The sequence below is a fragment of the Hirundo rustica genome, chromosome 1, assembly GCF_015227805.2.
Source record: "Hirundo rustica isolate bHirRus1 chromosome 1, bHirRus1.pri.v3, whole genome shotgun sequence".
NCBI classification, from domain to species: domain Eukaryota; kingdom Metazoa; phylum Chordata; class Aves; order Passeriformes; family Hirundinidae; genus Hirundo; species Hirundo rustica.
In genome coordinates, this window is record NC_053450.1 from 122,470,629 (window position 1) to 122,496,473 (window position 25,845).

Below are 25,845 nucleotides of genomic sequence, written 5' to 3' on the forward strand. Positions count from 1 at the left end.
AAAGGTACTATGCAAAGGAGCCACTGAGAAAAACAAAGGTGCTGTGCAAAGGAGCCATTGAGAATATTTGATCTGAAGATGAACTTACAGTATTTTGACAGTTCCCCTCTGTTGAAGTTCAGGTGTTCATGGCTCCAATTACAGGCATTTTTTGTAAGCCTGTCCATACTAGGCATGACAGTGGGAGAAAGTGAGTACTCCCTACTGTGACAGAATCTCTGACTTGATTATGTTCTTATGGATCACGTGAAAATTAGAAAGCTGATGTGGTTTAGAACAGTGTTGGCTCAGATATGTTACCATGTGGTATGGTATTATACTGCACAGACCGGATCTGATGGACTTGCAACTGAATTTTTGTTCAGATAGAGACCTCAGTGCTGGTTCTTTAAGGATTTTTTGTAAAGCTCAAAACATGCATCTGAATAAACAGGCTGGCAGCAGTAACTCAATTCCTAGAGTGAAAATTTATCTTCAAAATAGAGCCAGTCCCTGGGTTTTCCAGGAGACCCCACCCAGCAGACATTTGGTTTGGGCAGTGCCACAGTGATGCCTTCAGAGCCACTAGTTTATGCTCTCCGCACTGAAATACACTTTTAGGTCAGTAAAATGTGTGGTAAAATGTGGGAAATCTATACATCTATAAAATACCTATACCTATACCTATCTATAATCTATAAAATACCAATAACCACAGTGGGTTGGAACTATGAATGGAGAACTGATCTGGCTGAGGCTGTCACTGATAAGAGATTTGAGAAATCCTAGGCCACAACCCTTCTGAAGGCTGAAGAAATCTGAATGGCTCATTTTGGTTATTCCACACCAATGGTTATTTTTGCCATAAATATAAGGCTTATACATCTCAGGAAAAAAGAACAATGAGAAATGCTACAGGTGCATTATATATATATATATAAATAAATATATATATATATATATAAAATAGTATTTTAGAAAGCTTACATGTTATGTAGTGATATTAAGGATTTGGGTTTTACAGTTGATAAATCAGAAGCTTTTTTTTGTTTATAGCTGGTTCCTGTGCTCAGTGTTTAAATATTCAAGCAGGTAGATCTTTGCACTGGCTGAGCTCTTTGGCAGTCCAGAAACGGACTTCAAAAATTTTCTGGTGTCTTATCTGTTGGAGATGGATATGCCCGTGCATTTAAAATTATGGTGCTGAGTGTCTTCAAAAGAAGAGTTGTTTTTCCCTTCAGAGGAGACAGCTAGACAAAGTAAACCAACACCGAATTTTAAGCTTCATCCCTGTATGGCTCCAAGTAATGCAAATATTCTCATATGGGAAAAGAGTATTTATTTTGTGGTCAATCCTCTAAAAAAGCAACTGAACTGATTAAAATCACTTTCAATCAATAGGAATTGTAAGCAGTAGGAATTTTCATCAATAGGACTTTGGAATTGTTAACTGAGAATTCAATTTCTGTTGTGGTTATAAGCTCCACATCTATTTAATTACTTCAGGTGCAATGCTGTTACTAGGAAAAGGTTCATAGGTTCACAGTAAAAGACATATAATTGAAGCCTTTTAATATATAGTTTCAAATTGTGGCAGTGATTAGTTTACAAAAACAAAAAAAATCTTCTGTAACTGACTGATGAAATGTGCATCCAATTATAAATATGCCAAAGCACAGATGGGATCCTCAGTAAATACATGTTCATACTGCCCATTAAGGGATTCGTATTAAGTGAATTAACATATTTTGAGCTCTAGGAATGATTTTTGTATGGAAAGTAACATGAAGCTATAGTTTAGATCTGCTGCAGACTTCAGAGTCCAATGTAAGAAACCTTATGATAGCTTAGTTTTAATTCCAAAGTCAAACCTACAAAGCAAAGGGTCTTTAGTTCTTTTTTTCAACAGCTTCTACAAATGGAATACTGATCAACAGCAGAGTAGTAATTGCTACTGATTTTTTGTTTGCAGAAGGCAAACCCAGCCACTGGCGCTTGGGCAGCTCTCTGGATCTGTGGTGTAGGGCTCACCAGCAGGAGCTGTGACTGAAGGGCCAGAACTGGCCAAGATCTTGTGAACCCTCATCTCTTCTACAAAAGTTGCCTGCTCTGTCAGTGTAGCTGTCTGTGCTCCTGAGGGCAGGGTTGCCCAGACACTTTATATTATTTTAGGAAAGGATGAATTTGTTACACACTGAGCTCAATAATATCTTTATTTCTGAGAAGGTGAAGGTTTTGTGGAAAGGGTTTTCTTCCTTATCCAACTTTAATCTTGAGATCCTAATCAAACAAGTAGATCAGAGTCAGTGATATATGGACAATGTTTCATGTTTTTGTGGCTCTCTTGAGGCATAGTCCACTAATATTTCAATCCCTGACAGCATTGGTAGTCTTTTGTGTGTTTGCTACCAGTTATTACTGATTTCTTTAGGCTGTGATGTTGCATGCACTTGTGATACTGTCTGAGATGTATGAAGCCAAGCACAGGCATTTCTCTGGGTTTCTGGATCGAAGAAAAGCTATGAATAGGTTTTCTGTTGCTTCAGTCACAGCTGAGTCGTCAGGCAGCAGCTGAGCCCAGCTCTGTGCCAGTACAATTGCAAGACTTCAGACAGATGCTGTCTGAACAAGGTGTGCAACCCTCAAGCTGCCAGAAAAGTCCCCTTGGACTATAAAGTCCATCAGAGGGAGTGAGGTGAGCATTTCTCTGTTGGAGGTTCAGTATAGTCATTCATTTATATTTAGGAGAGAAAGGAGAGGTCTTTCCTATTCCCATGTCTCCCTCCTTTGTTTCCTGTGGCTGTATTAAGGTGAACATGAATGAAACTGCTAGCAGAAAGCCTAATGGAAAAAAGTGATCGGAAGATCTAGCCTTAAGCCCTACTCATGTTGCTCTGAAAGAGCTGAAATTTGTTTTAACTGGGGGCCATGTCAGGGGGAGAGGCAAGAGCAGCATTTGTCCAGGTGTCAGGGAAGTCACTCTTGGCATTAATTGTTTTTGCCCCCCTCAATTTCAAATACTTGTAAATTTCTCCCAAGCTTCTCTAGGGCTGAAAGACTTGATGTTTGATCTCAGCTCATAAAAGATTTTTTTTTTCCTGCTGAAATTTTGAGAAAAATTCTTTGATCGAACTTTGAATCACAGAAGAGCGGGACTGTAAACCTTCTTACAGACTACAGCTTAAAAACACACAAGCAAACAAACAAGCAAGAAGTACCCCAGAGAAAATGATACCTAATTTTGACATCTGAATGCGCTTCTGTAAAGGCTAATGTCCTAGCCCAGATGCACAAAATTCAAAAAATGCCATGCACAGAAGAATCCTATGTAAAATCTCAAGTTTGTAAAACAGCGTTGAGAAACAATTTCTAAGTGTGCACGGCAAAGGTATTCCTTTGAGAAACACAAACCAAAGAAAACCCCGTAGTGTGACAATCTGGGACTTGGAGAAGCATTGTCTGTTCCATTTGGCTGAATGCCACACTGGGACCAGGCTGCTGCGGGAGATTTGGAAATGCCTTTGCATGGACCCATCTCAGCCTGGTGAGGAACCGCCCATCCCATGTAACTGACGGCCTTTTTGGAAACCAGATCGAGCACTGAATCTTGATGACTACCTTATGCACTCAAAATGATCCCAGCAATGCATTTGCTACTTGTGTTTGTTGCATTTAAGCAGTAAGTTTGTGGCAAATACCCTATTGTTGCATTTCAAATTTATTTTAAATTATCTTGATGATGGCTTTAAAATCAGTTTAAGCCTTCTAACAATTTAAAGTGATGGTGGAATGAGGAAATGGCAGGAGTATATCTCAATTGCCGATATGGATCCATAGACATGGATGGATTTGGGTTTTGCACTGGTAATCACCTCCCTCTGATCCAGTAGTGAGTGTGGATGCCTGCTTAACTGGACTATGGAATATTCAAGAATCCACAACATTCCGTTGTGTGTTTTTGGTTTCAGAAGTTCAGTGGGCTTTAACATTTTTCATCCGATAGGGCTTTAACATTTTTCATTTTCATCTAGACTTGGGGCAGATATTTATATGGATACACAGATTCTATTTGAAATTCAAGTACTTCTCCTTCATAAACCACCACATTGATTTTGTTTTTTTTTAAAGCTATGAGGTGGTATGCATTTTCTGATGGCCTGATTTAATATGATGCCAAATAAAAGCTGGTAAAAGAGCTGATGCCGTGAAATAATACCAGCAGGAATACGTAATGAAAGCAAGTAATAGTGTTTACAGAATCGAGGCTTATCGTGCTGTGTAAAGCAAGGCTCTTATTTCAGCTGTATTCAAATTTGGGCTCTTCTCACTGGTTTTGTCTTAATAAAGAAAACACATCTCGTACTGGCAAATAGAGCAATTCCTATTGAGAATAAAATGCCCGTTGTTGTCATAATGGATCTCCATTGACACATTTAACAGCTTGAATGTATACATTTCAGACACTATAACTTACACTAATTAATCTTTATTACATCGTTAGTGCCTTGTAAAAAAACCCAAACCAACAAGCAGAACCTCTGCAAGAGCGTGTCATTGACATTAAAGGATAAGCCTGCCTGGTGTTACTAAAGTTAAACTTAATTTTGAAACAGAGATACTCTAAGAACCTTATGCAGTGAGTGGATACACCCAGCCAAATGAAATGCTGTCCTCCATCACTTTAGAATATAAATGCAACATATTCTTATCTGATGATGAGTTACGGGTTTCTGTGTTTAGAATTCAGAGGATTACTAAAGAGATTATCTGATCTGTCAATCAAACTGATATCTTGATGACTTGGAATACTGCAACAGATTTAGCAAAGTGTCTTTGCTCTAATGCTCATTCTGGATGTCACGGTTAACCAACATCTTAATTACATACAATGAATAATCTCTCCAATGGCTTATTATACAAATACAAGTCTCAGGAGTGACATATAAGCATAGTACATAGCTGTGAGTCACTCAAAATTTCAGGGCCCCACAGGAGAACTGCTATAATAAAGAATTCAGTAAGCCTTACCCAGACTGAGTTGAATGACTTTGATTACGGCATGCTTTGCAAACTAAGCACCCTTCAGCCAGTACAGGGGGCTCAGATGATTGTATAGAAAGTCCAGGTACAGCAAGCATATGGCCAAAGACTTGGCTACAGAAACTAGATAACTGTAGTTTAAATAATCTGCTCGTATCTACTGCTGCTACTGTACTGAGGTATGTGGTGAAGAGAAAAAGCCACAGCACAGTCAGCTGACACAATTTTTTCTCATTAAGTACTGGCCTGCATCCAGGTGTCTAGGAGGCTTTGCAGTAGCCTTTTGGCCTCTGGGCTAATAGACTAATGAATTGGCAAGATCACCTGTCTTCTTTACCTCACCCTCTCTGCTTTACTGGATCAACTTTTTGTTCTCATCCCTCCATCTGTCTGCTATCTCACATAAGAGGAGGGTTATTTTAATGAGGAAAAGAGGATTTCCCAAGTAGTGACGGACACATATCTGCATGCTACCTGGGCACTGATTGTGTGGAATAAATGGTATTTTGCACTCACAGCTGTGGTGTAAGATTGTTTGAGAAAAGAGCTGGAGAGGAGGGGGCACAGGCAGAAAACAATGCCATGCACAAGAGAAGGGCTGTACAGATACTCCTCAAAATCCAGTGAAAAAAACCCTAATAAGTGGGAACAGTTTCAGCACAGCACTTCTTAATTTACCTGCCTTAGACTTGTCAGGCATGTTATCTGTGTTATTTAGGCAGCCCTGGGTATAACTGCTGAATGATCTAACATGATTTAAACATGAAAGCTTATCCTGGCTGCAGCTGACAGGGCTGACTGCTCTCCATCACAGCCTAATATGGAACTGCAGCAGAACAGTGACAGTGGGCTGTCACTGCCCCCTCTGCAGAGGAAGGGAATGTTGCTAATATAGCTGGATCCCTTAAAACAGGGCATTGCTGAAGGAAGTTGTTTTCACTGAAAATTATTATAGAAAAGAGCTACACCTATAAGCTTTTGTCATTACAGAAGGCCAGGGATTATTTTCAGAGAGATGCTCTAAAATGGCTGAGTGCTTATTCTCACAATCATGCAAACTCATCTGCGCTGTGCAGTGCACCCTAATCTAAAATGCAGATTTCTAAAAATCAATGCAATTAATTCTCTGTCTGGGTAGTGAAAACAAACACAGCAGTTAGGGTGGTTAATATATGTGACACATTAGTCTGATTTGTATTGGATATGTTTTCTGGGATGTTCTGCCATAGCTAAACATAGACTCTGCAGTAGGAAAAAAGCTCAAATGATGAACAAATATGAATTCCTGTAATTGCATTTTCCTTATCTGGCTCTATTTATAGCCATTTTCTTTGGAAGTTCTTGTGTTCCTGTTTCTAGATACAGCTATCCACATGAAGTACATTGGAGTATTTGCTTCAGGATTGCTCACATGCTTATACCAGTAGGAAATGGAAACCATCTGAAATGACCAGCTACAACATAGCTGCATGGCCTAATGTGAGAATAGTCATAGCCAGGCAATGGAAAAGTTGGTCATCAATTAGCTGATTAAGATTTAGAAGGAAATATGGTCAAAATGAATCAAATGATTCACACTTAGCATTAAAATAAAGTTTTGGTGTATCGTTATAGGGTATCTTAATGTTTGTCTAATTAAACTGTGCCTGGTATGTATAACAGGTCCTCTGTAACTAAGATGGAAAGCAATGATCTGTAAATTCCAGCTGTGCCCTATAGCAGTTACCACTAAAATGTGAGGAATAGATGAGAGCTACAAAGTTTCTTTTACCTCACCGATGCACCCCTGGCATAGCACACTGACTATAAAAGCTGCAGAATCCTTATGGTGGGGTGGGCCACTTTGATTTACCATTTGCATGTCAAGACAGATCTTTTGCCGCCATAGGATCATTGATTTCTGCATGGCAATAGCCACTGCTCAACTGGAGAGGAATAAATCCCCCATGTTTCCTACTTTGGGCTCAATAGCATCAAATGAACAAATTGACCTTGCTAGACATTACCCAAAATGATGTGCATGCCATGTTGTTCCCAGTTCAAAGAAACAGCACACTGCTTTAAAAATAAAATGGTAGAAATTGGTAATTTAACGGCATGTAGCAAGCAGTTTTCAGCTTTCCCTGCTGTGAATCAAGTCCATGCTTCTCTGTCTTAATCAGAATTTTATTTAAATAAGTTTCATTGTACCACAAGAAACAAAATTGTCAACTCATTCTCTTGCAGTGAGCCGTGTTGTCTGCCGGGCCAGCTCAAAGCTTTCAGCGGCGTTAGCAGGATTGAATTTTGCAGTCCCAAGGCTGGAGGACCGGGCTTGTCCTGCTGCTGGATGGGGAAGGACAAAAGAAGGGCTGGAATGGAGGCGAGTCCTGGAGAGCAAGGCTTGCTACCCCTGTGCCACTGGGGTGGGACATCTGCCACATCCCCTTACTTGACTTTCCAGGGCTCTGCTGGTAGGTAATGCAAAAGCCATCTTGCCCGTTTCTATCAGTCATCTGCTCGAGGTGACCGCTGACTTCGCCAGCGGCAGTGCCAGCTGTGGTTATTAGCTTGTCACATTGAATGCTCTGTGGAAGGCAGAGCAAATACTGGGGCCACTGAGCCACAGCGGGAGAGAGGTTTCGATTGGCAATGCGCCTGTAAAACTGCCTTTCCCCCAGTGAAGGTCTGGCTGTTCTTGTTTACTACTTTATGCAGGTATTATTTCCATCTCCCACAGAACTGCTATGAAATGTATATCTTGCCTTTGAACTCGAAGATCAAGATGAATTCTCCCCTTCACCAGAGTTTGACTTCGGTCGGGCAGGGTGAAAGGGAGAGAGGCAACATTAATTTGATCCTGGATGTAATTTAGATTTACTGAGAAATGTTAAACCCTGTGTCTATCCTGCATTCTCCTCAACAATCAGCATTCCTACTGCCAGCCCTGCCCTCCTTTATCTCTGCTTACCTGTAGGAGTCTTTCTTGGAGGGAACTCTCCCTTGTCCATCGTGCATTATAAATGGTGTCACCTCAAGGATGCAAAGAATTGGATTCCAGCGAGTTACCTAATTCAGCCCAACTTGAGGATCATGGGATCACGCAATCTTTTATTGGTTGTACCTCCTGCAAGTTGCTGTTTTCCGGCATCAGGAACAAAACCTTTTCTTGGTCCATCCTGAACTGGTTGAAAAGATGTTACTAGGATAGGACTACATTGGGTTAACAAACAAGATGGCCTAGTCTTAAATCTAATTATAAATTCCCAACAAATACAGAAACTGCAGTAACTTTGAAGCTGGATGTACCTCTGTTACCAGAGAGGAGCAACATGACGTCCTTGGGGCCAACCCAGCCTGCATATACAGGTGCTTCTGGGACATCCCCTCTGGGAGAAATTTTGTGTGCTTCAGGTTAGACTCTGGGCTCCAGCTCTCCCATCAGCCCTGCCTGGAGTGACCAGGGCAAGAAAGATGAGTCAAGGATGGTCTCGCACATGAATCCTTCTTATCTCTGCTTGTGCAACCAGCACAGGCAAGATACAGGCTGCCTATCCTTTGTCTTGTGAGTGCCTGGTTGTGTCTTAGGAGCAAACTGGAGGTCCCAACGTTTTTTTGGATCACTGTCTCTGGGATTGCTGCCGCTCTGGAGACAGTCCATGAACACTTCTACGTCTCATAAGGTATCCTGTAATGAATATTTGAAACGCTAAGTTATGGCCTTAAATACTTGAGTTAAAGCAGTAATTGTAGCTAATCACTGAAGGGAATAATGAGACACTTCTAGATATCAGATGACCTTACCACAGTAATACCTGTCTTGTCACGTTTTATTGTCTAGCGACATGATGAAGGTTTGGAAGATAATTGAATAGCAGGCATTCACGAGTGCAGCAGTGATTAAAGGAGCAAATAGCCTAACAAGCATGGTCAGGTACTGCATGTGTTTCAGCTGTTCATTTTGCTGAAGGCCAACAATTTATCCTATGCCCAGTGGCTACTGACTGTCTTCAGGCCAGGTACATGCAATAAAAGTGGAATGTTAATTAGGGCAGAATGCAAGGCCTTAAAGGGACAGTGTTCTAGCAGTTACTGATGATACCTTATTCCAGGTGGTTTTGCCCTTAAATTTTAATTTAAACCATGGTCATTGAAATGCTTATGGGAAGGAATTAATAAAAGAGGCAGCATGTTTTGAGACATATTGGGCATCTTCATTTCAAAGTGAAATCCGGCGTTCATTTTCTTTTCCTGCAGATGAGAAGACACAGCAAACACTTTCAATGTTAGTGGTATATGACAGAGGCACTGTACTAGTAAACGTAGAAAAATGCCAGTGTTGTGGAATTATTGACAGGTCTGACATAAAATTCAGTTTCTTCAACACCATTCCATCTAAACAGAATCGATGGGATATTAGGCTCCCAGGGTCTGTGACTGCAGGTATATCACTCACTAAACAGTTTCCCATCTATGCAGTTATGGGGGAAAGGCCGATGTTACACTTAAAAGTATAAACCTGTCAATACTTTTTGTACAGCAGGTCTTGCTGCTTGCAGGATTACTGACTCACTGTGGAAATAATTATAATCTGTTCCCCACACAGTCCAAGCTTTATAACAGATGTAGGGAGTCTTGAAATTTGGGAACAGCTTGAGAAATAATTCCTCAGGAGATAGTTGAAATGTTAAGTGTCCAGGCTCAGTTTCACAAAGGTGTTTAAGGTTTAACTCTCCAGAGACTAAATTCCCACTAAGACCAAAGGGAAGTACCCCTGTAGGTTTTAGTTTTTCAGATACCATTGCGAATTTGACCTCTAGCATCTATAAAGCCTCCTGTTGAGTGGCATAAAATGCTTCCACTCTCCAGAGATGAGGCATATTGGTTAGTTACCCTAATCCCCATCTGTCACAGAAAAAAAAAAGAAGAAAGAAAGAAAAAAAAACCCTGAGATTCAAAGCTGGAAAGCAACTGTCTCTCACATGCTATACTTGCTGGCTTGCTGGACCATCAAACCGAGCTATGATTGGAGGTTTGCCACATCTTCTGTTTTCTCATGAATGGGACACTGACAGCAGTTGAGATCCTCGTATTGCCCAAGCTCTCCTGACATGAGAACTGTGCAGTGATTACAGATGAAGGGTGTTGGTTACATCTGCTTCAGGGCTGCTCCGCTCTCTCTGCTAACAAGCCGAACTGCCTCAGGCCAATTCCCTGTTGTTTGTGGCACTCCTACCTTTTCTCACACTTGCTCAGGAGGCAATGAGCTGATGTTTGTTCTGTGTGGAGCTTGGCTGCCAAGCGTGTCCTTATCAGCTCATGTCACCAGCCGGATCAGTTGGACAGCAGGCTAGAAGGGAGAGATATGGTTATGGTGCACTTTGAATGCTATTAAATGCACAAAGGCTTAGGAGGTTTTAGCTTTGCAGTTTTAAAGATCACATATCTTGTAAAGGTATAATGATTCCTTCTTGAGGAATTTTCCACATATTTCTTTTTTGAAGAACAGAGTATATTCTATCCTGTGGAAATGCTATACCATGTTTTAATAGTTTTTAGTTTAGATTAGCTTAGATTTTAAGACTGTTTTGAATGTGATAGATTTATATTTTCATTTAAATGCCACAGATTTCTTGTACATGGCCCCCAAATCATTAAAGAGGGATCAAAAGCCTACATCTCCAGCCCTGTTGAATGAGACCATGGACCAAAAGCATAACAATAAGTGAATGCTGTTTAGAAAGAAATGGGAGCAGAAATAATATGTGAAAGTATGGAGAAAAACTTATTTATGGAACACAGTCATAAGCATTTTGACTTATGTGATCCACTTTACGATTTTAGATAGTTCTATTTTAAAAATTTCAGGGAAGACAAAGTTTCATCTTGTAGCACAGTGCAAATGATGGATGCTGAGCCGCTGGGACCTTTGCTTCTCATAAATGGCCAATCTTGGGGCTCCAGAAAGGTTTTGATGTTGTCTCAGCTCCTTTCTGCCTCCTCTTGTTGTGTTTGGATAGCACCTCCTGCAGAGAGGGAAAAGCATGCTAGTAAAGGAGGTGGTCACATGCCTCACGTGGCCTCAGTTCCTCAGAGTACATTGTTCTTGTGGGACCTTTGTCACCTAGGCTTACACTTGGGATGAAAGAAATGAGCCTTTCAAGTGAACTTTCCCATCTTTTCAACTCTCACTTTATTCCCAGCCATCACAGTCAGGCAATATTGAGCTCTACAGTCCAGAATGCAGTCTTCAGCAATCTCTGGTTTCATGGTGGGGCCAGAGTATCTCTTAATTTTAATTTTAAGGACCTCACTAGGTCCGAGCTTACTTTATTCTTGTTTTCTTCTGCGTGGGATTAGAGTGCCTCTGCTGTCAAAATTACTAACAGACCCCTGAGGCAGAAAATGTTTCTTCTGTAATGATATGTACTCTGCTACTTCACATCTGGAGTGCTGCAGGGCCACTATTCTGGCTACCTCTCACTTTGCTGGGGAATGAGATAGAAAAATTACCGTCTTTCCTGGTATATCTTTAACATACTTTAGTTTAGTTTACATTAAATACCCAGGAGTGAAGACAGAATGACAGCTACTGTACTGTGTGAGCTGCCCAAAGGTAGACTCTGTTAATACAGAAGTTAGACAGTGTGACAGATAGATGGGAGATAAGCAAAAGGCTATTATCCCAAGGTAAAGTTATTTCAACATACTGCCAATAACCCCTACTTATAATTTGGATGAGAGGTGGGAGAGGCATGACTTCAGCTGAGATCCTTTGACTGCCATCTACACCTTTCAGTGAGGCTCTGACACTTTATCAAAGAAAGGGGGAAAAAAATAAGATCAGTCTTTATATTCTGGGCAGATGTCCAATAAGAAACTCCAGCAGAAGATTAAAGTCTTTAACATGAAAGAGAGATCTAGTGCAATGTGTAATATCCAGCAGTTCTAAAAATAAGCGTGTTTGTCAAGTCTGCAACAATCAGGTTGATTGCTAGCCTTGACAGCGTGACATACAGCTCACAATCTGGCACAGGGGAAAAATGTGATTCAAATACCTTCACAGACAAGCTGGCCTCTGCATTTACAGGAGAGGGACTGCACAACAGCTCTGGCCCAGCATGCCTAGAGTCTCCCCCCAGATGTGACACCCCATTCCTGAGGAGCTCAGGAGGAGCTGGAAGATGGTTTCTGAGGGCAATTCAACAAAAACAGCTGCCTGACGTTGCAGGTCTGACCAGACCCTTCTAATGGTCATCAGAGAGGGAGTCCTTGGTATGTCTGCTGGAGTGCCACATGTTGATGGGTAAGTTGTTCAGACTGCCATCAGGAGAAGGGGAAAGATAAGCCAAGAGAGGTGATGACTTTCCAGCAACCAGTGGCTGAGCAGGGGGTAGCACCATTCTCCACCCCAAGGCACAGAACAGGTAACTGACCAGAGAAAGGGCTGTACGCAGCAAATGACCACTTGTGTGCTGATTGATTTCACAGTGTACTTCCTTTTGAAGGCCAAGCTCTCCCCTGGGAGCAGGAAAGGAGCACTACACCAGATCCAACAATGGGGGTGGATTTGGGGAGTGGAAAAGACATGTAATATGACTGTAGCTATAAAGGAAGCTGAAGTTCAGAGTAGGATTCACATATGGAATTGCTATCTTCCCACTTCTAAGCATGCTGAAGGAGGATTAAATATATGTTCAGGATATAGACAAACTACTAGTCCATGCTCGGAAATCTTCCTGATATTTATGGCCAGAAATCTAAAAAGTGACACACAGAGGAATTCAATTTGCTTCCTGGGAAGGAGCTGCTGTCTTTGGGCTCCAAGTGGTACCTCTGTAGCAGTGCTCTGCTCCTGGGCTGACCCCTGCTTCTCTGGGGGAGGCGTCAATGCACAGGCAGTCCTCTTGTAGGGACTGAGCTCCAGTCAGAACTGAACTGGGACCAAGAGCAAACTATATGCTCTAATAAAGAAGTCTCCAGACAGTAACCATTTGTTCTTTCTAAGAAGCGTGATCAACCTGGTTTTCTCTTGAAGTGAAAAGGGTTTTAAAATTTACTTCAGCTTTCAGCTCTTCTTAACTAGGAATGTAATAGGACATTCAGTACTTTCTGTGAGTCTGAGACCTGCAGTGAAGTCTCTGGATATGAAACTCTAACGCCAGGTTCCTTGCCTTTCCTGGCTAGCCTTACTCATCACTCCGTGAGTCCCACATTTGCAAACACTCCTTTCGTGTGCAAGTGTCCTTCTGATCCCCTTCGAATCATAGGATTTCTTTTACTTATTATTACTTTCCAATAAGCCAAACACTAAAATCCAAATGTGAACATAATATTAACCTTGCTATGCCCTATTACTGGCCACAGGAACAGCCACACGAATTACATAGCTAATGCTCTTCAGAACCCCATTAAAATCCAGGACAGCTGAATGCAGATGCTCACATGACCAGAACTGCAGGCATTTGCAACCCTTCGCATTAACAAAATTCCAGAGTACTTTATTAAAACTTTGCAACTCCACCCACACCCCAACGCACCTCTGGGGTCTGGGAGCCTGAGGAAAGAAAGCATCAGGCAACAGAACTATTTCTGGTTCTGGCAGGCATTTTCTGTTCCCAGATGAAGTCTTTGATTCCTGTAGCATTTTTTTTTCTTCGTTAAAATGTAGAACTTATGACTTCATACTTTCTTCCTGGGGCTAGGTAGTGCTGGTTCATACCCGTTACTGCACATCACCTTCTAAAGTAAATAACTCCTCGTGCTCTAATCCTGTGAAAATAAAATAAACAAGCTCCTGACTCCTGTCATCTGAGACAGGTCCTGGTTTTATGACAATTCACTATTTTTGGAAAAATACAAACATTTTAGGGGAATACGGTCACAAATAGTGGGGTTAGTGTCTCACAGTTTGTCCTCAGGGCTGGACTGGATGGGGAACACTCAGTTTCTCTTACTAGAGGTCATACCAGAGTTCATTGCTTCTTAACTGTTCCTGTACCAGTCCACGAGGTTGTTATCCATACTGTAGAGAGCCTACTGCATCTCTGAGGGATCCTAAGGGAATTGTTCTATCCTTGTTGTAGAAACATTGGTTATATTGGGTCCATTAAATGTTTTGAAATAGTTCAGAAAGTTTAAGTAATGAGAAATGACCTTCTGGCAGTGTTTTGAGTGAGGACTGGGAAAGTATCCCCATATACAAACATGTCCAAACAGTTGTTGTTTTCTGGGAAAGCCTTGTCCAATTTATCTTTGTAAGGTAAGCAATTAGTTAAATACTATAATTTATGTGCTTACTCACCCATAAGTGTGAATTACAATTCCTTGCCTCCTTGACCCTAAAAAGATATGTCTGGGTTTAATGACTCTTATTCAGCTGGTATTTTACCCACAGACAGCATTGGCAGCATCAGCATTTCTTGCATGGCAGGGTAAGGGTTCATTACCCCAGGAAAGCAAATCCAAACCCCTACCTAGGAACAGATCCAACACTGCTCTAGCCGTGTTCCAGGAACTGCGTCTGAGCATCCAACAACCTGAGCGCTGCTGATCGAATCCACCAGCAGCAGTGGGCTTTTCAAGACCCCAGCTGTTACCCTGGGCTCATTAGGAGGACTGGCATGCAAGGCTTTCAGGAGGGAAAGAAAGATCCTGTTCTCTGCTGGTTTCAACACTACTGCATTTTGTGTAGGAAGCAGCAAAGCTTGTCCAGAAACCAGCTAAGCTGGAAGAACAGCCAAATCTTTTGTGAGCGAAGTTCCCACTTTCAGCTGAGAGAAGGCACTAATGTTTCCTAAATGCATTATTTCTGACATTTAAAAATGCCTGGCTTTCAAAAAGTTCAGTAAAACTTGGCTCTATGACTGTTGGTATGAACTTTAACACTGAATTCAGCAGACTGAGAATTTTATGTAGATCCACAAATCACCTATAAAAATCCACCTATTTAAGCCTAGTCCAAAATATTTTTATATTCAGGTTTATGATAGAGGATGGAAGACCACACTGCCAGTTCAAGTTGAGTCAGATGCTGAAAGCTCTTTTACGTTTAAGACATGATACTTGGGAATAGGATGACAGCCCACACCATTTCACTCTTTAGTAGCACATAATAGAGCAAGTGCCACCTGTTACAAAACTGTCAGCACTCTCTTCAGTGGAAGGGTGACTGAACAATGAAAAATGCTTCCATGATCCAGACAGGATTTATGATTACATGCTGCTGAACACATTTTGGGGTTTAACTGTAGGAAAACATACAAATATGAATGCATCTGACTTTTGCTCCTGAGCTGGCAAATTTATTTACGCTTTCTTTGTTTGTGATATATTTTGATTGCAAATATTTTATTCCATATCTCCTAACAAAATTTCTTCTTTCATAGAATTTATTTTGATCACCTCTTTCATACACCCCATTACTGAGTGACCCCAAACCTACATGAAACAAAATGTGCCCAGACTCACCAGGATGAAGTCAGATTTTTTTTCTCAGTTATTCATCTCCTCCCCTGTTCCTTAAGATTAGGAGAACCAGTTTCCAACCAATCTGTGTGTACAGGAGACCTGGTAGGGAACGGTGGCCATTTCTTTTTGCAGAAGTGCCTGGGAGGATCATGCTCTGTTTAAAACAGGCCCTCTTGCCATCACAAGAAGGATGCATATGGCTGGCTTCTGTTACCTTACAGTACCCTCGCTTGAGGAGAATATTTTTTCTCTCGCACTGGTAAATAAATTTGGCAAGTCCCCTGAAGGCTTTGGGTGAGTTGTGCCAGATGAACCCTGTTTCTTAGGATACTTAGCACAATTATCATAGAGCACAATTACCACACAATGTTATGACAATATTTTGCATAAGTACAACCAATTCAATGTAGTCATCCAGAGCCAGAGGACTTCACTCTTTGCTTAAGGTTTGTTTCTGTTTGTTTTAAAAAGCATTTAAGGCAAAGCAAAATGGAAATCCCAGGAATTGATCAGGTTCTGGCGAGTAGCTCTGGGAGTTGTGAGGCAAACCAAGGAGGAGACCGCAGAGGTGCATTTCTGTCATGCTTGGAGAAATGAGAAGGGCTAAAATGAAGCTGACAGAGGAAACCACTGCTCAAGGACTTTGAACGAGGTGAGCCCTTAAGAGTTATCTAAGCTCTCCCCAATGCCCTTAGTTATCCCTATGATTGCAGGCATTGAGTGAGTAAGACCTTTTTGCAGGCTCAGGATGGAGCTCACACCAGCTTATCCATGTCTCTCGTGTACTAGGTTATACAGCATGGAACTTCACGTGCCTGGGATGAAGACAGAAAACCATCAGAAACAACAATACCACCTGCATTGGGATTTATTTTGTGACTAATCAGAGGCACAGGGAAGTTTTGCCTCACTTTCACCTGTGTGAAAATTTCACAAAATAAAATTTTAAAGCAGATTTCATATGTTACTAGCTTTTGGATTTTACGAATACTAGATTTAATGCAGAGTTAGGAAGTACACGTACTTAGTATCAAAGCACTTAAACCAGGTAGAGCACTACTGTTACTTTGTAACATTTTCTTTTATATTAATTGGGCTTGCAATTTATAATAATCTACCTGTTTTTAAAAAATTCAGAATACAAAAGCTTCACAGTTCTTTTCAAGTTTTATTTTTAAAAAAGTGTTGTATCACTACGGAAAACTCGATCAAAATGCCAGATCTCAGCACACAGTTATTTTTCCATTATAAAAATCTGCTTACATTAGAAGATGAGTCAGTTAAAAAGTTTATGAAGCTGAAACAGTTCTCATATTAATTTTGAATTTTCTAAGAAGTGAATCCTTATTTGATAGAAACGGGCATGCCAACATGCCATCAACTGCAGCTGACAATCTCACTCTGAATGCAGTCTCCTAACTCCAAAGAGTATAAATGTGTTCACAAAACAATTAGAAAAAAAATCATGCATTAAACACAATCAAGAACAATTCCATTAAAAAGATGTAAGTTCTTAGGGTGTCCTCATAACAATGGATTTCTAGGTACTAAGAGGTTTTGCTGAATAAAAATGCGTTTTCCCGGTTCTGATAATATTCTCGAATCATTTAGTGCCAGACACTGAGCAAGCCTGGACTGAGCTATGTGGATCCTTGGTCCGGCACAGTTCTGTCACTCTGATTTTATTTCACTTCTTCAAAACTAACAAAATGCTAGCTGTCATCAGTCACACAGTTCCCTGTTATATAATAGAGACTACTGTACTTGGATTTTCAAATGAAGACACGCTTAACTTTACCTACATATATTTTGTGAAATATAAAATGTGTGGTGCAAAATATTGCTATGCTTAATTTCTATAAAATATCCATTTAAGACACCCCAACCGACTTCAGTCACTGAGAAAAAAGCATTTAAAATGTCTATGCTCTGACTTGCTTTTGCACAAGGAATCGCATGCCACAGATGCACATTTTGTTTTCAACTACAAATTTCAGACTTTTTTTTTCTCCCTGCGAGGCATACTGTGCTACCACTGCTGAGTGATGCAGAGGATTTAGCAGGCACAGTTAGAAAAGAACCCCCTGGAAATCCCATCAGTGTGTCAAGACTGATGTTATTGATGTATATGGGGAGACTTCTCATTCCAACCCCTGCTGCTCCTTTAGAAACCCGGAGGATTGTTAACATGGTTAGAGAGAGTTCATGAACTCTGCTCTGTATGAATGCAAAGTATCTGGAACATTCATATGGAAGTGAAGACTCTCCTGCCTTTGTTTCTATTCATGTTCCTTTACGTAATATTTTAATGATTAAGAACCAGATTTAGCCCTCTGATATGCCTGCTGATTCCTCTGAAGTCCTCTGATTGTTACCAAACACAGAATTTAGTCCCGAATTTTGTAAAAATAAAGTGATAAATTTCCCACCTCTTCCAGCTTCATAGAACTTCCAAATAAAATCATCTCCTTTGGCTACTGCCACCTATTGTTGATTTTACTAGAAAGAAAAAGAGAAGAGGAAACTTAGAAGACACAGCACAATCCTGCGGATGTGACTTTTGTGCTGGAGGTATAAATATAGGGTAAGTTCCTTGCAGAGCATTTTTACCAACGTTGCACAGTCCACCAGGCAGGTGAAAGGTCTGATCCCTTCTAGCACCCCCTGAGTGCAGTGTGTACCGCTGAGGTGATCATGAGCTGTATAACGTGAAACACGGAATGAATTACAGCAGCCATTCATTAATCTACACACCTAAGCCTCCCTCACTCAAGAAAACTTCAGGTTTTTGCTGGACTAGGTCAAGCTCCTTCCTGGATGCCAGTCTATGACCAGCTGCCTCCTCTACCTTCCCTCTTGCTCCTGCAGAGGGTCAGAAGATCTTGTTAGACTGAGTCCCACTCTTCACCTGAGACATGCTCTCACATCATGGGCCATCACCAAGTACTGCTTGAGAGCTTCTGGAAGGGAGGAAGTTCTTTGCTAGAGGCTCACAGACACTTCTTGTACTACCCTGTTTGTCTATTTGCAAGCATAGCTGAGATGCCCCCCACCTCTTTATTTTTTATTTTTTTTTAATATAGCTTTCTCTTTTTGACAGCTTGGACTCTTTTCTATTCAGTGGGTCAAATTCTAAGGAGTATAAAATTGATTTTGCTTGCATACAAAAGGTCATCTTACACTGTGCTCTGAATTTCAATTTCTTGGTACTTCAGACTTACAGGATGAGTTATGGAATGTACAATAGCTACTTAATAATTTTAAACACCTTTTAGCTATAACTAATACAATGTTTACAGCTAGTGTGCAATTAAGATAACTGGTTGACACAGCTCTAGGCTGGTAGGTCACTTTGGGAGAGTAAGTATATGCTGCATCAGGAGCCTATTTTTTACCAGGGGCTTGTTCAGAGTAATAGCTGGGGCAGTCACTTAATTTTTCCAGCTATCATCCTGATTAACTTCTGAAAGATGATGAAATGGAGCTCACACGTATAGAAAAGAGGCATTCTTTACCGTCCTCTCTACCATACCTTCTCATTTTGCTGGTTTGCTTCATGTGTTTACGTATGGGGAAGCTTAAATAAAAGGGTTTAGCCTGAGATTGTAACAAAATACAGTGATCTTAGATTTGATGGCTGGTAAACATGGTATTTGATGTAACCTGATACATTTTCTCTGTAGTAAAGAAAATAAGTAAGACATTTATTGACAGTGGCTTATGGACAGAGTAATTTGTTCAAAACAAATGCTAAAACAACAAGAAGCCTTCTGCTGCTGCCACGACTGAAACCACAAGCAAACAGCTTTTATCTTGGAACTAGAGTCTACCTAAACACACTGCCTCTCTGTGTCTAGAGAGTGTGTGGCCAGAAGAATGCTGAGCATTATTGCCATTTCTGGTTGCCTTTGCCTAACGATAGCCACAATGCTTTTATGTTATGTTTTTATTTTTTATTTTTTTCAGTAGACATGTATCCAATGGCACACTCTCTTGAAATGCAAACTTCAACAGAAATAAAGCACATTTCAACCAGCTACATTTTGCCACTAAACATAACATTTCTCCGCTTAAACTGTCAATGATCCTGTCATTTTTTTTTTCCAGAGTGTTGTATGATATTGTGCTTCTGGGTCTTGCTATAACAAGTGAAGTTAGGAATTCCCTTCTCAGAGTGAAGCCTTCATTGCTGATGGCTGTATTGACATGGAGATGATGGCTGAGGGTAATATGTATTGAAGGCACATCAGTCTGTTGAGATTTGTGATAGTCATTCCTGAAATGCTAAAAAATAATCCTAAATTTTTCAACATTTTTTCATGTTAGGGCAGGCTTCATCAGAAGACACCATAATTTAAAGAGTTCAGCTCTGAATCTAGCTTTGTTTTGTATGTCTTTTAGACATGGGAGCACACCTGTAGATTCCTGATTTTTTTTCCTTGTATCCAGGTCTTTTTACTTGGTGAAGGAAGTGGAAAAGGCATCAGAGTCAGGTGTGACTGTAGGGTCTGTGGGATTTCTATTCCTAGCAGTGCCAGAACACTTGCATGTGAACTCCTGGTATGCAAGTCTGCAGCAAAGCCCAAGCTCAGCTTTCCTAGTATTTAAAAGGCTTCATTAATCTCCAAGAAGGAAGAACCTAATGCTTCTGGCTGCCCAGGTAGACAGAAAAAAAGGACAGGTAAGATACCATAAAAAGGATGCAGGTTCACTGAGGATGTGGTTTCATTATATGTTCGCCAGCAGGAACATGAAACAGAAACCTAATTTGTGCAGAAGGCTGTGAGTGCAGAGAGAGACTGGAAAGGACCTCGGCCTCTGTTTTTCCTTCATCAAAAGGTTAAAGGACCACTGAGATCAGTGGCCTATAATTGAATATTTTTACTATCTCTTATCGTTAAAAATGTGAGGTCTTTATTTATATACTATAATGTTCCTGGCTGGGGTGCAATTTTGGGGACTGTATGCAAAGGAATAGTCCTTTGAGAGGACACTGTTGGTCCCGGTTAATTCTCTTCACATCTCAGCTAGCAAATCTTGCATTTTCATCATCAAGCAGGAATATAAATGATCATTTCTGCTGCTGTTGCGCAAATCAGAACTAATCCCAGGTTGTTCACCAATTGTTCTAGAGCAATTCTTGCATGTAAGCAACATGTGTTCACCCACATGCTCTTGCTTTCTGCCTGGACAGGAATCACCCCCTCAATACACTTGAGGCTGAATATCCCAGATATTTGTTTTACCAGCTTCTGGCTATTCGGTAGTCAGTGAACCAAGAGTTAAAAGAAAGAGTTTAGGTGTTTTGTTGATGAACATATTATTGTTAACTTAGAAAATTAAATTACATAGCGAAAGGTTCAGTGGTTCAGAACTCCGAAGTATAACTTTTATGCAAGTCTTTATTTCATTTTCTGATCAATAATTCTCAGAAGATGGTTTAATTTCTATTGCCAAGAGCTGTGTTTGTATGAAGAGTGTTTTCTTCAAAATAACCAATGGTTCAGATGATTTATATCTATTTTTAAACACAACATCCTAGTATGCACTTTACTTTATTATGGGTGTCTGTCACTCATGCTTCAGTCCAGTGGAATTACTGGTGAAACTATGACTAATAAAATTGGTTGCGAACAAAAATTCAATAACAGCAAAGTTAATTACATGTTTACAAGAGCATAAACTTACAGTTTGATCAATATGTAAATTCTGACCTTCAATGGTCTTTTCAGCCTTCTTTTAAGCTTTTAGTCTTGCAAAGATTAACTTAACTGCCTAGAACTTCCTTTTATGAAGTTACTAGAACATGAGAAAGAAGAACTTTAAATAGTGACTTTATATTTTTCAAAAAATTAAAAAAACACAAACTGTTGTTCTTGTGAGTACTCATTCGTCTTACTAAATAGCAGTGTTAAACTGATATGTATTTACTAACAAGAATAGCTACTTAACATTTTCGTATTTATTTTCTTATAAATGATGTGATTAGCTATATTAACACAGCATTCTTGAAACACACTGTTTGGGACTCCTGTCAAAAGTGAGGAGTTCTCTATAAGAAATGTTTGTCGAATCAAAGCACTTTTGAAGTTATTTTTTCCCCAGGGTCTGCCAGATCAGCAGATGATGATCATCTTCCCCTGAACAAATTTTTTTATCTATCTTTCCTGAAAAGCATCTAATGACACCAGAGCACTTGATTTTGTACTGCTTCTTCTAGGGAACCCATTGCTCTTGCAGATTAAACAAGCATATCATTCCCTATTTAACATTACTATGGAAAGTAATAAGCTTGATGCATAGAAGCTTTATTCAGTCCAGTCAAGAAAATATGTTTTTGGACAGATAACTTTCTGGTTAAGCTCTAATCTGACTTTAGAATGACACGTTGTTGGAGTGAATGATTTGCAGAATATTGCCAGCTGCACCACAGAAATTCTATGAGAAGGACATTGTTTCTATCTAGACATTCATCATTTGTATGTTTGCTTGTCTGGTTTTGTGTATTACGCTTCTGTCCTCAGAGCCAGCAGGGAATGGCAATGGGACAGAAACTGAAGGAAGTTCTAGCTCAGACATGAATATATCCTATTGTGTAATATGAAGCTGTTATTTTTCTGAAGGATTTGTGGTTACAAAACAAACCACAAGACCAAAGCAATTAGATGCTTTCTAGCATTTTCAGACTAAAAGGCTTCTACAGCAGGACATGTTCTGGTTCAGCACTTCAGCAGCTCTTAAACAATGAAGTAGGTTTTTTGATGGACATAGAAAGGATTGACTTACTTTAAAATAACCTGCAGAATTTCATTCAATGCTTTAAAATGTTTATTCCCCCAGGAAGATTATATCTCTGATTTGTAGTAAGAGACAACTTTCTTTGGGAGGTGTGAAATCTTATGGCTTTACCAGCTGTAACTTTCTTCTTCTGCAGCTTCCCTCCATGTCCTGCCATCCCACCATATTTAGACCTATCAAAAGGCCTAAATGTTCCTTCTCTCTTTTTGGCAGGCTTTTTCAGTGTGTTAGAGCAGATGTCCTGGCTCAGGAAGGTTTACTGCTTCATTTTCAATGGCTATGAGAAACTACTTTTTCTCCTGGTTTAAACTGATATCCTCTGATAGCGTCAGTGTTACCTCTGATACTGTCAGTGTTACCTTAATGCCTCATGAAGTTAAGTCCCTGATTTCCTTCTTGCTAAGATAACTGAATTACAGAAGAGAGTAAACCACGCAAACATCATAATTTGCTTCAGTACGAGCAATCATTTTGGTCCCGACTAAAGGGGATAATGTTACATGGGAGTAGCTTTTTAAATGTACGGATTCAGAATATCGTACACGTCACAGAATCATAGGTGGCCAGGCTATAACAGCACGGAAAGCTTACTCTAGCTTCCAAACCAAGAGATGCTCGTTAGAAGGAAGTGCAGTTTTCGTGATCTGGAGAACAGGTTTTCCTCAGCACTGGGGACATAACTGGGAATGAGAGAACCCAAACAGCTTGCAGGAGGTATGTGATACCGTGCAGAACTGGCTGCAGCGTTTCTGTTGATGAAGAAGCCAGAGCTGTATAGTGACTCGCTGCTGGAGTATAAAGTTTACTGCATTTTGCATGCTTTTTGTGAGATAAGGCTAAAAAAGTTTCGGCAACATAGAATGAACATGTATTTTGTCCTTGTTATCATGATCTTATTATGATGCTGAAACAAAAAACGGAGTGCAAAGTATCAGGCAACACACAAGAAGTGAACCTAGTGAGAATTACTTGGTCATTGAAATCTAAAAGTCAGGAAGGTTTCGATCTTTGGGCTCACCTATAATTTGTGCACCATAAATGTAGACTGAAGTCGTTAGGGACTTCGTAATGACAGTGCTGTCTATAACAGTATCATCAAGCAAGACATTGGCATAAATCATTGGCACTTTGCAAAGTGTCACTTCTGTCAACCTCCCAGTGATGTGATCTTTAGTCTTTCAAATCTATAGACTGGCATTTGGATCAGCTAAGCACCTAACATCCTGTCTTGCATATTAAAGCTGCTTTAGCCAATATCTAAATGCTGAAGTAATGCTGGCTTAAAAATATTTTTGAATTATTTGCATAATATAATCCCACTATTTTAAAGCTTTCCTTTAGGGCATAACTGTGCAGTCTATCCTCTGTTGATGGATTCACAACTACCTTAACCAATAATAAAAAAATGTATTAGTTGAGGCAAGCAGCCCTATAAAATGAGTAAATAGATGTTAAGAAAAATTACATACTACAATAATCCCAGTCTATAAAATACTTTCAAAGAAATGCTACAAAGACTAAAGTTTTCAGTTTGAAGTTGTTTTAGATGATATACAAGTTTTTATTATGGATAGAAATTGTACTTGTATGGGTTGAATATGTAGATTTAATAACATAGGTAGATTTAATAATATCTTAAAGTGGACAGCAAGCAAAGAAAACTCTCTTTTGCCTCTCCAATGAACCCCAAACTAGAATTCAGTAATGTAGCACCTCACAGGACAGTACTGAATTTCTGTTGGAATTTTCTTGCTTTACAAACTCTGGGTGAGCTTTTAAAGATGGTGTATTGCTAGATGCGTGAGCACTGCTGGGTATGTTCCCAGCCCTGGACATCCGTTAGTGTTTCTGAAAAGTTGTTACACAGTCCCTGGCACCCCTGACCGTTGTCTCAGGAACAGTGATTGGTACAGATGTTTTTGTAATGGCTGCCTGAAGCCATCTAGAAAGCATGTGCAGAATTTGCAGGTGTCCTTATGACTACGCTGCGATGACAAACCATAGTCACTGCATTATCGTCTTCTAATAATTTCTCAAGCTATTACTGCACAGCATTGTGTTTTGTATGAAATTTTAGAAGGATTTGCTCTTGGATTGTGGGTGTATTTTTTGCATTTTAGGAGCCCTCGTAGTCTGTCCCAAAGCCAATTTGATTGATAGAACCACATAATTAAAAGGATGTTGCCATTGCATTTGCATGCACAATTTCAGTCAAAGGCGTGAAATCATGTTTGCCACAAGTAAAATTACATGTAGCTCTATGAAAGTCAACAATTTCATGATTATCTATATCCAATGCTAAAACTAGAATACTCACAGTCTAGAGGATATGTGAATATTACACTGTTTGGAAAAGGTTGTATTAGACAAGCGGATGTCATTCTCCTGTCCACTGGCCACTGGAGGCATTTAGACTACTTCTAAAATGTCTACACAAGGCAACTAAAACCAGACCTGTTTTCATTACATTTAGATACTTATTGAAAAAATTGAAGAGGTTGAATTGAAGACAATGAGGTGTAGTGATTAGATTCACAGTAAGCATATTCAAATTCAGGTAGAGCTTTAAGAAAGATACAGGTGTTTAGATTTTACAAAGGCCTTTCAAAATTCTGGTGTAAGTAGCTGTAAAGTTTCATTTGTCAATAAAAAACAAATCTAAAAGTGTTATATAGAATATTGTGGTGTATATGAGCTCTTGGATAAACTGAAGTCCTATTGTTCCATATTCTTTGTCCAGGCATAACATAACTTTGGTTTATAGTTATCATCACAACAGAAGTAGACAGTAGAAGAATAGCAACAATCACAAAAACTTTGCAACAATGAGAATCACAGATGGATGACCCTACAAATTGATTTTACTGTGTTTTTGATTGCCAGAGGTAATAAATGAGTAACTTAGCTGGATTGTATTGATAAATTTGAAGCAAAATGGTTACATCTGGACATGAATAAACAAGCATGCTCAGAGTTGAAAGATTTATTCCTCTTTTAGCATAAAAGCTGCCATATTTTTCTAAAAGGGTTGAAGTCTTCAATGTCTAGCTCGGAAAAGCTTTTTAACAGGCAAGAGGAAAGAATAAGACTCTACATTATAAGCCTTTAACTGTTGGTTTTCTTAACTTCTTTTCTTCTTTGTGTTAGAGCCAGGATAAACACACGGGGGTCACAATTTTGCATTTGGACTTGGTGGTTATTAATTCTTATCTATATCACAGCCTCACGAGTCATGAGCTCTAACTAGTAAGTTAGAAAATGGAGGAAAAGTGGATTACTTTTCTATCTCTACAAAGTCTTTTCAAGGACAATCTGTCCAATTGTGAAATGCCAATTAAATTATTTTTACTTCAAACCTAATAACTAACTACTTGAAGTCCACAATGTGGACTTCATTAACCAATTACAAAAAACCACCTAAACCCATGAAGAAGAAGGAAGAAGAATGTGGGGAAGAAGGACTTAGACAATGCCTAAAATATTCCATCTTACTCTATATATTACTATATACTAAAATCTTAAATCTAAGTTTTTCACCTTGTGAGATCGCACAATACTATTTAAACTACACACCCACAA